The sequence below is a fragment of the Gorilla gorilla genome, chromosome 1 (genome assembly GCF_029281585.2).
Source record: "Gorilla gorilla gorilla isolate KB3781 chromosome 1, NHGRI_mGorGor1-v2.1_pri, whole genome shotgun sequence".
Lineage (NCBI taxonomy): Eukaryota > Metazoa > Chordata > Mammalia > Primates > Hominidae > Gorilla > Gorilla gorilla.
In genome coordinates, this window is record NC_073224.2 from 87,113,607 (window position 1) to 87,130,052 (window position 16,446).

A 16,446-nucleotide genomic window follows, 5' to 3' on the forward strand; every position below is an offset into this window, starting at 1 on the left:
TTAAACCTATTTTTGTTGAAAATTATCTGTGAATATATGAATTTAAAAATTCTAAAAGCATACCAACATGTTAATAGTGGTTGTTTTGGATGATTGTTTTCTTCTTTATGTCTTTCTGGCATGAGTCTTTTATAAGAGAAACATAACTTTTCTATTTTTATTTTAGAAAAAGACTGTTTTTGTGAAAATTCGTTTTTATGAATTACATTGACAGATGAGTTACAAAATTTAAAAGTTTTATTTTAATAACAAAAAGAAAAACAACAAGCTCTAAAGAACACTTATTAAGCCAAGTTTAAGTACAAACAAGTCTCCTAAATTTAAATCCCCAATGACACCTTTTCCTCCCTCTTCATTGTTCAAAGGAAAGCAAATCCCTAGGAGGCAATTATGCCTTTTGGAAAGACAATTTCCTCTTATCGGGAGCCAGGATCACAGAATTATTTAAGGATTAAAAAAACGGACTTGATTTGATTACTTCCAGCCAAGTGTCTTTATATAGCTGTTATTTTTCCGTTTCTTTATTTTATTATAATCCATTGTTTAATGTCACAGTTGGAGTTTATATATATTTCAGTAAATTACTCGTTTTGATAACCAAGGTATTTGTAAGAAAAGGAAATAACTTTTAAGCAGATGTGTCAATTTTGAAACATTGTTCAAAATTACCTTTTCACTTACAGGACTCATTCAGGGGCACTGTGGCCAGTGGTAGATGCAATTAAAGTTGCATGTATTCTATTCATACCTGGAGAATATGTATTCTCTCTGTAAGAACCCACTGGTTCAACTGTACAGGGAAACTCATCTTAGCCCCAAATTCAGAGCAGAGATACTGCTCAGGAAGCCATTTCCAAAAATACATCTCCAAATTTAACGGAAAGAAATCTACTATTTCTTAAGTTCTATTTTTTTTTGTTATTAAATGAAAAATTATTAATGGATAACATCCATGCCTTGCACGTGATGGGAAGAAAACGTGGGTTTATGGCTCTCGAATGTGAAGACATTTAATGAGCTCTAGGCTAATAGCGTTTGTGGAGAGGATGCCAGTCCCACTAAGACAATGGAGAAGCAGTGGTTTTTTTTTTTTTTTTTTTTTTTGACATGGAGTTTTACTCTAGTTGCCCAAGATGGAGTGCAATGGCATGATCTTGGCTCACTGAAACCTCCACCTCCCAGGTTCAAGCGATTCTCCTGCCTCAGCTTCCCAAGCAGCTGGGATTACAGTCACTCACCACCATGCCCGGCTAATTTTTGTATTTTTAGTAGAGACAGGGTTTCACCATGTTGGTCAGGCTGATCTCGAACTCCTGACCTCGGATGATCCACCTCGGCCTCCTAAAGTGCTGGGATTACAGGCATGAGCGACCGCACCCAGTCAATAGTGGTTGTTATAGGCAGAAAACATCACTGCAGTGATATATTCTATAGAAGGCTTATTGGAAGAGAGAATATTTCAGATACGACTCTGATATAACTTGAATTGACTGTTATTATGAGCCAGAGAAATAAAAATAACACATAGTCACTGCAGTTGATAAACCTGTCAACCATAGAGGGAGACTGCTGTTCAGGCCCAATGTGGAAAAGGCAATTGTGGGCACATGGGGTACTTGTCACTCAGACAAAAGGCCACCAGCCTTGGTGCCTTTACTGAGCATGCAGCTGCCTGCACGGACTTATACCTATGTACCTGTCTCTACTTTGGGCACCACAGAAAATGTAATTCCTCGGAACCTATGATAGGGGCAAATATTGAAGAAAAAAGAAAAAATCCATATTCACAAACTTCATAAGAAACTCATTATACTTTCTTTCTTATATATTCTCTTTCAGATATATATTTTAAAGTGGATGTGTAGTGTATGCGTGTGGTGGGAGAAAGGGTAGAATGCATTCCTCCCCTGCAATTCCTTTATGCCTAATATGAGATTGTTCAATTCCTAAAACCTAATAAATATTAGCATTTTGAGAAATAATAGAATTAAGGCTGGGTGCAGTGGCTCACGCCTGTAATCCCAACACTTTGGGAGGCCAAGGTGTGTGGATCGCTTGAGCCCAGGACTTCAAGACCAGCCTGGGCAACATAATGAGACCTCGTCATTACAAAAAAATACAAAAATTAGCCAGGTGTGGGGGCACATGCCTATAGTCCCAGCTACTCAGGAGGCTGAGGTGGGAGGATCACTAGAGCCTTGGAGGTCAAGGCTGCAGTAAGCTATTATTGCAGTACTGTACCCCAGCCTGGGTAACAGAGTGAGACCCTGCCAAAAAATAAAAAAGGAAGGAAGGAAAGAAGGAAGGAAGGAAGAAAGGAAGAAAGGAGGAGAGGGAAGGAAGAAGAAATAGTACAATTGGCTGTCTAGGAAAATCCACAGCTTTATGGGAGGCAGTGGGAGGCTGACCTCACCTAGACTTGTGGGACTGAAGAAGAAAGCACGAGATGCACTTTGTGTCCTTTATTCTCTGTGCTTGGTTATTTCACTCTTTCTCTGAACTCTGGTGGCTCTCACCTGTGTGGGCATGCATTGTCTCATACAGTTATATCTCCTTTCTTCGTGTTTGGCCCGTATCGCCAACTAGATTAAAATCTCCCAGAGGCAATTTTTAATGCAGACTCAGCAAACTGAGTCTCCTATTTTTGTGAGGTCCCAAGCCCTAGAACAATGGCCTATGGAAAAGACACAATAAATGATTGTTGATGTTGCTGTTAACATTGATGGATGCTGGTTTGAGAGGTCTTATTTCATTAATTGCTTAATCCTTAAACAAAAGTTTCTCTACAAGGATTGGCTTTTGTTCCACACACTTGCTAACATTTGTTGGCTCTTGTCTTTTTGATAATAGCTGTCTGTGATATCTTATAGTGATTTTGCTTTGCATTCCCCTGATGATTAGTGATGTTGAACACCTTTTCATATACCTGTTGGCCTGTTGGCTTTTTTTTTTTTTTTTTGAGACAGATCTCGCTCTGTCATCTAGGCTGGAGTGCAGTGGCATGATCTTGGCTCACTGCAAACTCTGCCTCCCAGTTAAAGTGATTTTCATGCCTCGGCCTCCCCAGTAGCTGGGACTACAGGAGTGCACCACCACACCTGGCTAATTTTTGTATTTTCAGTAAAGACAAGGTTTTGCCATATTGGCCAGGTTATTCTCCAACTCCTGGCCTCAAGTGATCCGCCCACCTCGGCCTCCCAAAGTGTTGGGATTATAGGTATGAGCCATTGCCCTTGGCCCCAATTTTATGTCTTCTTTGGAGAAATCTCTATTCAGTCCTTTGCCCATTTTTAAATTAGGTTATTTCCTTCGCTGCTATTGAGTTGTATTTTGAATATTAACTCCTTATCAGATATATGGTTTTCAAATATTTTCTCCCAATCTATAAGCTATTTTTCCATTTTGTTGATTGCTTCATTTGCTGTCCAGAAACTTTTTAGTTGGATATTACTCCATTTATTCATTTTTGCTTTTGCAGCCTCAACTTTTGGGGTCATATCCAAAAAATCATTGCCAAGACCAACTTTAATGAGCTTTCCTCCTGTGTTTTCTTCTAGGAGCTATGGTTTTGGGTCTTATGTTTAGGTCTTTTATCCATTATGAGTTGATTTTTAAACAAAAAATTAAACTGGAGAAACACTTTCATGAACCATGGGATGTGCCTCTAAATGCTTAATTAGCATTTTTAATTTTTAATAAATGTTTCAATGAAAATTTTTAATGCATGTTTTTATAAATTTGATATCTATTTGTAATTTCAGAGATGTATCTCTAAAGAATGAATGATTGCAGAGACCTGGTATAATCATCATTGGAGGTAACATTCCCCTGAATGCATTAAAGAAAATGAATATTATTAGCTATTTAGTCTTTTATTACCTTTGATCATGGGAAACAGTAGGACAAGTTAATCAGGAACGTTTCAGGAAACTCTTAACCGCATAATTTTTAATTCAATGATTGGGTGGGGACTCAGAAATTAGCCAGTTCTATGTCCCATTCAACCTAGGCTTTTTTTCTTATGAATTGAAGCATGTTCATGTTTGTCCCACATTTCCAGATCAAAAATACTTTCCCCACCTGTAGTCCCAGCTACTTGGGAGGCTGAGGCACAAGAATTGCTTGAACCCAGGAGGCGAAGGTTGCAGTGAGCCGAGATTGAGCCATTGCACACCAGCCTGGGTGACAGAGTGAGACTTTGTCTCAAAAACAAACAAACAAAAAAACAAAAAAATGATTGCCCAGAAAACTGACCAAAGCTTCCCTGTGTAAACAAGGTGATTTTGACTCAAGCAGACTTAATAACAGAAGATCTTGCCCTGAGATGTGATTTCTGTATCCTGACACAGATACAAGAAGTAGCTTGATATAGTCTTACTTTTAATTCATCTTTAATTACCAGAGATTTCTAGCATAGAGCTCACCAGAAAACTAAGGGAAGGGGTTCTGAAGGACCTCTTCTCTTAACAAAAATGAGCACTTTTAAATGAGTTTAATGAAAAATCCCATATTTTAATATAGTATTATTTGGGGTGCACTTAAATTTGAATCCCATTTATTTCACTTATCATCTGTGCCATCTTGAGGAAAACAGTTAACGCTCTAATCTTCAATTTCCTTTTAAATAAAATGGACATCAAAATACTGTCTAAGTAGACTGACCAGTTGTGCAGATGGAACCTACCTCATGATGTTGGGGTGAGTATTAAATGAGATATAGCTTTTTAAATGTGTAGCCAGGGTCTGGCCCAAGAATAATGTCAGCTCATAAATATAACAATATCTCTGCTTCCTTTCCTCAGTGACTTTTAAATAATCTATCATGGTGTTCATTTATAAATAGATCACCCATGTGACTATGTTTCTAGTATTCTAGCATGGGTGATAACCCTTCTGTGGTTATCACAGCCTTTTGGTGATCGGAGCGTGCAGACACAGTATGCTTTGGGAAGGATAGAACTTTTTTTAAGGGGAAAAACCACTTCCTAATTTGTCTGTTGATTTTAGAGCATTTTCCTTGTGTGCAAGTTTAACCACTGAGTTTGCACCAAAGAATCCAACTTATTTCACTCAGCTCAAGGGTTTCTCCTCCACACCCTTTCTGACCATCTCTCCACCGCCACTATCAGACTGTCAGATGGCCTCTTGTGGGTCTCTTGTGAGAGTCCCTCTTGTGGGACTGTGTTTATTGACTCCTTGACATTGTCTATAATTATCTGTTTATATGCTCACTTCTCCACAGGTGTTCGAGCTCCTTCAGGACAGGGACTCTGTCTTATTCATCTTTGTGTGATCAGAGCGTAGCTTAGATAATAGCACAGAGCAGGCCCTCACAAAAATATATAAAATGAAAAAATGAACCATGAAGTGGGGCTAAGTGGGTATAAATATGGAAATGTATAGTGTTTCCTGAGGATCCTATTTCTATTTAAGGTTATATAGGAAGACAGTTTTTTCAAAGTTCATGTTTACTCTTTGGGACTTTTGTTAAGTTGACTTATTTCCTTGCCTTTCCTTCCCTTTCAAAAACTGGAGAGCAAAGATAAAGAAAAGAAATGCTTGAGCATAATACCACAGGCCAATTCAAATGGCATTTCAGCAAGCAGAGTCACGAGTTCATGAAACTTGTATAAGATACCTTTCTAAAGCTGTATGGGGAAAATTGGCATCTTTTTCCATGACAAGGGGAGAGAACATTAGGAAAGGGACAGACACTTCAGGCAAATGGACCAGAAGTGTTCCATCTCCCTGGGAGGTTTTGTTAAGGACATTAAGCTGTGGGGAGGTTGAATTTATCTTCATTCCTCATCATTATGTTGTATCTCTATCTATATGTATATCTATATCTCCATGTGTATAGTTATACTTATATCTACTTATATATTTGGGAGTTTTTTAGTTGTAACTAGAACAGAAATATATTTTAAAACATCAAAAAGGTTTAGGATATATCACTGAATATTAAAAAGCATATTTTAAAACAATGTACAATGTGATTCAGATTCATTGGTGACAGTATTATGAGCAATTTTTCCCGTTCTTTGTGCTTTTCTGAACTTTCAATGTATTTTTTCACAATGAACATATATTAACAGTAAAGAAAAAAAGCTGTAAATTCTTTTTTTTTAAATTGTAACTTGTCTTCCTATAACCTATTATTTACAAAGTTCCCTAATCTTCTGAGTGGAGGAAACAGCTTTGCAGGTGAAATTTTCCTGAAGAAATAACTGTCTCTGATTTGATCCAATGACAGATGGCACATGTGAAAACTCAATTTTAACATAGACCTGGCATAGCCAAGGCCCTCCCTACCTCTCTAGCCTCTGTTCCTGCCCCAAGGCCACCATGGCTGTCTCTAGGCTCCCAGGCTGCTTGCTCCAAACCTTGACTGGCCTAGAAAGTTCTCCCAACCTAGACCTCAGCTCCAAAGTCATTCTCTTTATATATATATATTTTATTATACTTTAAGTTCTAGCGTACATGTGCACAATGTGCAGGTTTGTTACATATGTATACATGTGCCATGTTGGTGTGCTGCACCCATTAACTCGTCATTTATATTAGGTATATGTCCTCATGCTATCCCTCCCCCCTCCCCCACCCCACAACAGGCCCCGGAGTGTGATGTTCCCCTTCCTGTGTCCAAGTGGTCTCATTGTTCAATTCCCACCTATGAGTGAGAACATGCAGTGTTTGGTTTTTTGTCCTTGCGATAGTTTGCTGAGAATGATAGTTTCCAGCTTCATCCATGTCCCTGCAAAGGACATGAACTCATCATTTTTTATGGCTGCATAGTATTCCATGGTGTATATGTGCCACATTTTCTTAATCCAGTCTATCATTGTTGGACATTTGGGTTGGTTCCAAGTCTTTGCTATTGTGAGTAGTGCTGCAATAAACATACGTGTGCATGTGTCTCTATAGCAGCATGATTTATAATCCTTTGGGTATATACCTAGTAATGGGATGGCTGGGTCAAATGGTATTTCTAGTTCTAGATCCCTGAGGAATTGCCACACTGTCTTCCACAATGGTTGAACTAGTTTACAGTCCCACCAACAGTGTAAAACTGTTCCTATTTCTCCACATCCTCTCCAGCACCTGTTGTTTCCTGACTTTTTAATGATCGCCATTCTAACTGGTGTGAGATGGTATCTCATTGTGGTTTTGATTTGCATTTCTCTGATGGCCAGTGATGATGAGCATTTTTTTTCATGTGTCTGTTGGCTGCATAAATGTCTTCTTTTGAGAAGTGTCTGTTCTCTTAAAGGAGTTTTCCAATTCCTATCATGCCCTTTCATTGTACCACATTCTTTTCTTCCTGAATTTATTTGTGTGATTTTTATTTAATATCTGCTCCCCCACCCCCAACAAAACCATGGGCTTCATGCGATATACTCATGACTGAATCCCTATGCTACCACACTCTCAGGAGTCTCAAAGGGACTTAGCTATTTCTTGTGTATTTGAATGCACCAGTGTAATGAGATAAATAGAATTCAGAGAGGAACATGGGAGGGAGCACTTTCATTGTGTCCCCTTGGGGTCCTCAATCTAACCAATGAATCGACAAGTATTTGCTGAGTGTCTCTCTGCCCTCTGCTAGATACTTCAGGTGATGGAATATTGATATAGGAAAGGATCCCTGCCCTCTGGGAATGTATGATATAATCTGAAGAGATAAAAAAATACAAACCAGATATATAACACTACTAATTAAATTATATTGGAATTATATCCCATTTTTAGTGACAACCCAAATTTTCTACACAGATTATATCCATATGAGAAAATGGTATTGAGCCTGAGTAGCTTTTAAACAAATTCAGTTTTTTCTTCTCATTCCTATTCCTAGAGATTCTTCTTTTTCATTTTCTTTTTTCTTTATTTTTGGTGGGTATGTGTATATGTATGTATGTATGTATGTATGAATTTAACTGTAATTGATAAATAAAAATTATATATATTTATGGTGTACAACATAATGTTTTCATATATCTATACTTTTGTGAAATGGCTAAATTAAGCTAATTAACATATCAGTGACCTCACATTATTATTTTTTGTGTGATGAGAACATTTACAAGCTACTCTTTTTGCAATTTTCAAGTACAGATGCCCCACAAGTTACAATGATGTTACATCCTGATAAACCCATCATAAGCTGAAAATATTGAAAGTTGAAAGTGCATTTTCAACTTACGATATTTCCAATTTACAATGGGTTTATCCAAGCATAACCCCATCATAAATCTATACGGAATAAATATGGCTCTTGCCCCATCATATAGTCAAAAATCCTAAGTTGAAACATTTTATGTCAGGAATCATCTGTATATAATACATTGTTATAAACTGTAGTGACCATGTGGTATAATAGATCTCTTGAACTTACTCTTCCTAACTGAGACTCTGTATCCTTTGACCAACATCTTCCGAATTCCCACACCTCACCTCCGGTCCTTAGTAACTACCTTTCTACTTTCTGCTTCTATGAGTTCAGTGTTTTTAGATTCCAAATATAAGTGAGATCACATATTTGTCTTTCTATGCCTAGTTTATTTTATTTAACATAAAGTCCTACAGGTTCATCCATGTTGTCGCAAATGACAGGATTTCCTTCTTCTTTTTTTTGGGTTTTTTTTTTTTTTGAGATGGAGTTTCACTCTTGTTGCACAGGCTAGAGTGCAATGGCGCGATCTTGGCTCACCGCAACCTGCACCTCCCGAGTTCAAGTGATTCTCCTGCCTCAGCCTTCCTGAGTAGCTGGGATTACAGGCATGTGCCACCACGCCTGGAAAATTTTGTATTTTTAGTAGAGATGGGGTTTCTCCATGTTGGTCAGGCTGGTCTCAAACTCCTGACCTCAGATGATCCGCCCGCCTCGGCCTCCCAAAGTGCTGGGATTACAGGCGTGAGCCACCGTGCTGAGCCAAGGATTTCCTTCTTTTTAAAGACTGAGTAGTATTTCATTGTGTATATATACCACTTTTTTTTGAAAGCCGTTTGTCCATTGACAGACACCTAGGTTCATTTCATATTTTGGCTGTTGTGAATAATGCTGCAAAAAACATGGGAGTTTAGCATTTCTTTGACATACTGATTTCATTTTTTTTGGCTACATACCCAGTGGTGGGATTGTGTCATATGGAGGAAACTCCATACCAGTTTCCATAATGGCTCTACCAATTCGCATTCCCAGCAACAGTGTGCAGTGGTCCCTTTTCTTTGCATCCTTACCAACACTTGTTATCTTTCATCTTTTTTTTTTTTTTTGAGACAGAGTCTCGCTCTGTCACCCAGTCTGGAGTACAGTGGCGCAATTTTGACTCACTGCAAGCTGCAAGCTCCGCCTCCCAGGTTCACACCATTCTCCTGCCTCAGCCTCCTGAGTAGCTGGGACTACAGGCGCCCTCCGCCACGCGCAGCTAATTTTTTTGTATTTTTAATAGAGACGTGGTTTCACTGTGTTAGCCAGGATGGTCTCGATCTCCTGACCTCGTGATCCGCCAGCCTCGGCCTCCCAAAGTGCTGGGATTACAGGCGTAAGCCACTGCACCCAGCCTTTCATCTTTTTTATAGTAGTCATTCTAACAGGTATGAGGTAATATCTCATTGTGGTTGTAATTTGCATTTCCCTGATGATTAGTCAAATATTTTAAATATACCTGTTGGCCATTTATATGTCTTATTTGGAGAAATGTCTATTCAGGTTATTTGCCCATTTTTAAATTGAGTTATGTGTGTGTGTGTGTGTGTGTGTGTGTGTGTGTGTGTACGCGAGTGTGTGTGTGCATTCTGCAATTGAGTTTCTTACATATTTTGCATATTAATCTTCTATCAGATACATGGTTTGCAAATATTTTCTTCAGCTCCATAGGTTGTCTCTTCACTCTGTCAATTGTTTCCTTTGCTTTGAAAAAAGCTTTTTAGTTTGAAGTTATCCCATTTGTTTATTTTTGCTTTTGTTGCCTGTGCTTTTGTGGTCATATGCAAAGTCGTTGCCAAGACTAATGTCATGGAGCTTTTTATGTGTGTTTTCTTCTAATCGTTTTATAGTTTCAGGACTTATATTTAAGTCTTTAATCCATTTTCCTTTGCTTTATGTATGTGAGACAAGAATCCAATTTCAAGCTTCTTTATATAGATATCCAGTTTTCCCAATATCATTTATTAAAGAGACCCTCCTTTCACCATTGAACATTCTTGGCATCTTTATCAAAAATCAATTGACTGTAAATGCATGAATCTATTCCTTGTCTTTGTACTATGTTTCATTGGTCTAAGTATCTATTTTTATGCCAGTATGCTGTTTGAATTACTATAGCTTTGTAGTATATTTTGAAATCAGGCAGTATGCTGCTTCTAGCTTTGTTCTTTTTGCTTAAGATTGCTTTGGCTATTCAGGATTTTTTTGTGGTTCTATATGAATTTCAAGATTGTTATTTTTTATTTCTCTGAAAAATGCCATTGAAATTTTGATAGGAATTACATTGAATCTGCAGACTGCTTTGGGTAGTATAGACATTTTAACAATATTAATTTTTCAAATTCATAACTACGGGATATCTTTCAATTCCTTTGTCTTCTTCAATTTGTTTCATGGTTTTCAGTATATAGATCTTTTATCTTTTTGGTTAAATTTATTCCTAAGTGTGCTTTTTTGTAGCTGGTATAATGAGATTATTTTCTTAATTTCTTTTTCAGATAGTTTGTTGTTAGTGTATGAGAAACACTGCTGATTTTTGCATGTTGATTTTGTATCCTGTAACTATACTAAATTCATTTATTAGTTCTAAAAGTTTTTTTAATGAAGTCTTTAGGGTTTTCTACATATAAGATCATGTTTTAGGGTTTTCTATATATAAGATCATGTTGTCTGAAATCATAGACAAGTTCTTGTGATTTGGATGTCTTTTATTTCTTTCTCTTGCCCAATTACTCTGGCTTGGATTTCCAGTACTGTGCTGCATAGAAGTGGCAAAAGTGAATATCCTTGCCTTGCTCCTGATCTTACAGGAAAAGCTTTCAACCTTTCACTATTGACTATAATGTTAGCTGTGGGCTTATGTATATGGCCTTTATTTTGTTGAGGTTACTTTCTTTCCACACCTGAGGGTATTATTCCTTCCTATTGTCTGAGGGCACTGTTCCTTCTTTACCAATTGTTATCATAAAATTATGGTAAAATTTGTCAAATGCTTTTTCTGCATATATTGAGATGATTATATGACTTTTGTCCTTCATTCTGCAAATGTGTGTATCACATTTACAGATTTTCTAATGTTGAACCATCCTTGCATCCCAGGGGTAAATTACACATGATCATGGTGAATAATACTTTTAATGTGATGTTGTTGCTTTGTAGTTACTGTGAGACTTAGATAAAACATATAATAGTTATAACAGGCTATTTTAAGCTGATAAAATTTAACTTCAAGGATAAAAAAACTCCACACTTTTACTCTCCCTCCACATTTTATAGGTTTTTAATATTTTTCAGACTTTATGTTTTTGATGTTATAATTTACATCTTTTATATTGTGTATCTGTTAACTTATTGTGGTTATAATTATTTTTAATAGTTTTGTCTTTTAACCTTCATTCTAAAGATATGAGTGATTTATACAGCACAATTATAATATTGGAAAATTCTGAATTTGACTGTATTTTTATTTTTACCTGTGACTTTTATACTTTCATAGATTTTCATGTTATTAATTAACATCCCTTTCTTTCAGCTTGAAGAATTCCCTTTAACATTTCTTGTAAGGCAGGTCTTGTGTTAATGAACTACCTCAGCTTTTATTTGTCTGGGAAAGTCTTTATCTCTTCTTTATTTCTGAAGGATGGGACTCTTGGTTGGCAGTTTTTTCTCTTTCAACACTTTGAATATATCATCTCACTCTCTCTGGGCCTAGAAGCATTTTGCTGAGAAATCTTGTGATAGCCTATTGCAATTCTTGTCTGTGATATGCTTCTTTTCTCTTGCTGATTTTAGGATCCTGTCTTTGTCTTTGATTTTTGATAGTTTGATTATTATGTCTTGGGGTAGTCTTTTTTGGATTGAACCTGACTGGAGATTTTTAAGCTTCCTGTACCTGAATATTAATATTTTATTTCAGATTTGGGAAATTTTCAGCTAGCAATCTTTAAATATGCTTTCTGAGCCCCCTTTCCTCTATTTTCTCCTTCTTAAACTACTGTAATGTGAACGTTAGCTCTCTTTTTTAATTTTTAACTTAATTTTTGTTTTTATTTTTTGAGATGCAGTCTCACTCTGTCACCCAGGCTGGAGTGCAGTGGCATGATCTCAGCTCACTGCAACCTTTGCCTTCTAGGTTGAAGAGATTCTGCTGCCTCAGTCTCCCCAGTAGCTGGGATTACAGGCATGTGCCACAATCCCTGGCTAATTTTTTTGTATTTTTAGTAGAGACTGGGTTTCACCATGTTGGTCAGGCTGGTCTCAACTCCTGACCTCAGGTGATCCACTCACCTTGGCCTCCCTAAGTGCTGGGATTATAGGCGTGAGCCACTGAGTCTGGCTGAGTGTTAGCTCTCTTGATGCTGTCCCATAAATCCTGTAGGCTTTCATCATTTCTTTTCATTCTTTTTTCTCCTCTCACTGTATATTTTCAAAAACCTGTCTTCAGTTCACAGATTCTTTCTTCTGCTTGATCAAGTCTGCTACTGGTGATTTCTACTTCATTTCTCACTTCATTTATTATATTTTTCAGCTCCAATTTCTTTTATGATTTCAATCTTTCTGTTACATTTCTTATGTTGTGCATTTATTGTTTCTCTGATTTCACCAAATTGTTTCTCTGTGTTTGCTTCAAAGTAACTGAGCTTCTTTAAAAACAATTATCTTGAATCCATTGTCAGGCCATTTGTAGTACTCCATTTCTTTTGGGTCAGCTACCGGGAAATTATTGTGTTTCTTAGGTGGTGATATTTTAATTTGGGTTTTCATGTTTCTTGCTGCCTTACACTGCTGTCTGAGCATCTGGTGTATCTGCCCCAATTTCAGGCTGTATGGGCTGACTTTAGTGGAGAAATACCTTCTTATGTGGGATAATGCGAGGATGCTGGCTGGGTGGGATGCAAAAGTTCTGACTTCAGTAGGGGCAAAGCTGTGTTGTCTCCATGCAGATCTGTCAGCTGAGGTTGGTGTTAGTGAATACTACAGGGATCCTTAGAGGCCAACACTGTGGGTATCTACAGTGGCAATGAGGCTGTTGAGGTTTTCAATTGTGACAAGTCCTCCATATCTCTTTTTTTCCCCACCTGGGAAGTCATGACTGAGGACATCCCTCTTGGAATTAGGTCTAACTTGCAGGCCTGCTCATGGTGGTGGTGACACTGGTGTCTGATGAACAGTGCCCATGGAGTGGCCAAGAGCCAAGGCCTGAAGCATGGGCATGCATGGAGGGACCACAGCACCAGATTCAATTGTAGCAATGGTACCAGTGCCCAAGGCACAGGCATACTTACTATCACATTGATAATGGTGTGTAAAATGCAGGTACTTATAAAGCAGCTAAGAAGCCAGGGACTTTACTGCATGCATACGCAGAGCTACAGTGGCTCCAGGATCCAGGGTGTGGGCTAGCTCTCCTTGGTGGCTGAGCTGGTGACTAGAGCATGGACAGGCACAGAGAAACCTTGACTCTGGGACCCAGGGTGTTCACTAGCTCACTATAGTGGTGGTTCTGGTGTTGGAGTTGTGGGTGTGTGTAGTACAGCCTCAGAGACAGGGTCTGGAGCGCAGGTGTGTACATTACTACAGCAGCTCTGGAGTTGAGAATATGGGTTACCTTTCTACAGTGGCTGAACTAGTGTCTGGAGCAAAGACTTTTACAGAGAGAACTTGGCTCGGGGTCCCAGGGTGAGATCTAGTTCACAACAGCAGTGACTCCAGTGTCTGAGACATGAGGAGGTGCACTGCAGCCACAGAGCCACAGTCCAGAGTGTGAATATCTGTAGAGCAGCCACAACTTTTGGGGATCAGGAACACACATAGACTTGTGAGAGGTGGCAACCCTGGCCCCAGTCCTGGGGCAGTGCAACAATAGCTGCTTCTTGGTGAGGGGGTGTGAGGGGTAGTGCAACTGTGTTTCCCTTTCTAGCATCCTGCTATGGGAATGGCTGTTGGACAAAAGATGCCAGTGTCCTCTGTGGAGCAGGACACTGGGGGCCTCAGTGGCTCTGTGTCACATGACTGACACAGATAGCCTACAAATTTCTTTATTCGTAGCTATCTCCTGGTGTCTCATATATGCCAGTCTCACCGGTGATTCTTCTACATGGATATTCTTTCTTTTCTCCATTGTGTTGTTCCAAATTCTTTAACAGGCTCTTGAGCCCCATCCCCCAACTCCTCACCCTTGTGAGGGCTATTTTGGTTTGTGTATAACTGTCTATATTTGTTTTTTTGTTGGGGCATAAGGCTGACATCTCCTACTCCACCGTCTTGCTAATGTCACCTGCATAGGAATCTTTTTATGCTTTCCTTATATTCACTAAAATTTAACAATATCAAACTTAAGAACATATTATCAATTGAACTTATTAATATCAAACTTATCATAAATAAGAAACTACCAGGCTGGGCATGGTGGCTCATGCCTGTAATCCCAACATTTTGGGAGGCTGAGGTGAAAGGATCACTTGAGCCCAGGAATTCAAGACCAGCCTGGGAAATATAGAGAGACCCTATCTCTAGAGATTTTTTTTTTTTTTAATTAGCCAGTAGTGATGGCACACATCTATAGTCCCAGCTACTCAGGAGGCTGAGGTGGGAGAATTGCTTGAGCCCAGGAGGTCAAGGCTGCAGCAAGCAGTAATCATGCCACTGCACTCCAGCCTCGGCTGCAGAGTGAGACCCTGTCTCAAAAAAAGAACCTACTAGTCTACATACCACACTTCCTCATCCCCATCTGAGACTATATATATTTTTCTAACATGAGGCAATGCCAAAAAGAGGGGCCGGTGAGTGAAAGTAAGAACAGAAAGACATGGAGGCAAGTCTTATAGAATAATAGCCAACACTTAAACTTACACTTAACAGCGTGATAGGTATTGTTCCAAACACATTAAATTCATTTAATGGTCCTTACATGTCTATGTATTTGGTGATTATTATCCTTATTATTCACATTGCTGAGTGTATTATTCTGTTCTCATGATGCTGATAGAGACATACCCGAGACTGGATAACTTATTAAAAAAAAAAAAGGTTTAATGGACTCACAGTTCCACGTGGATGGGGAGTCCTCACAATCATGGTAGAAAGCAAAAGACACGTCTTACATGGCAGCAGGAAAGAGAGAGAAATGAGAACCAAACAAAAGGGGTTTCCCCTTATAAAACCATCAGATCTCATGCGACTTATTCACTACCATGAGAACAGTATGGGGGAAACCACCCCCATGATTCAATGATCTACCAGGTGCCTCCCACAACCTGTGGGAATTATGAGAGCTACAATTCCAGATGAGATTTGGGTGGGGACACAGCCAAACCACATCACTGAGGAAACTGAGTTATAGGGAGATTAGTAACGCCCAACACAGCTGGTAGGTGGTGGAGCCAGGCAGTCTGACTCTAGGGTCTGGACTCTGAACTGCATCATGCTGCCAAGAAGTTCCTCATTTTTTCCTCTCTCTAAGTTTCCCTTATTCCCCTACAGTCATTCCTTCAACAGCATTTCCTTCACCATCTTTTCTACTTCTACTATGTAATTAATTTTTTCTTCTTGGTCCCAAATTCCAAAGTGCAAATGCAGCCTTATATGCCCTAATTCATCTTTACCTTTAGACTTTCTTCCAATGTTTCTACTTCATTCCATTTTAAATTTATCCATGAGATGCCTATTTAGAAGCTGTAACCATCATGAAGTGAATGAAGAATAATACCTACTACTGCACAATAGAATTCCAAGAGTATAAATAGGAGTTATGGCTTTCTGACTTGAAACTAAATACTTGATACTTGATTTTGCTGTCTGAGATCAATCTGAAAAGTAATAATAATAATTAACATTTGTTGAGCATCAATTGTGGGCCAAGTGTCATTTCAATCACTCTGTACATATTAACTCATTTCATCCTACAACAACCCGGTGAGGCAAGTTCTGTTATTCTGTTTTACAGTTGAGGAAACAGAGGCATAGAGAGCTTAAGTAGTTTGCCCAGTAGATAGCTAGAGGTGGAGCCAGGATGGGTCTCGGGCAGTTTAACAGCACAGCTGAAGTCTTAACCACTATGCCAACAGCTTTTTGGTTCTACACATCCCATGGGAAGAGGAAAATAAAAAGGTATCTATTTCTATACCTTTTTATTTCTGATATAAGAAGCAGAATTCCTTTCACATGACCTATGTCTATTTAATACGTCATTTTGAAACTTACCAATAAACTTTCCCAAGTGCCAGAAAACTGTTAGT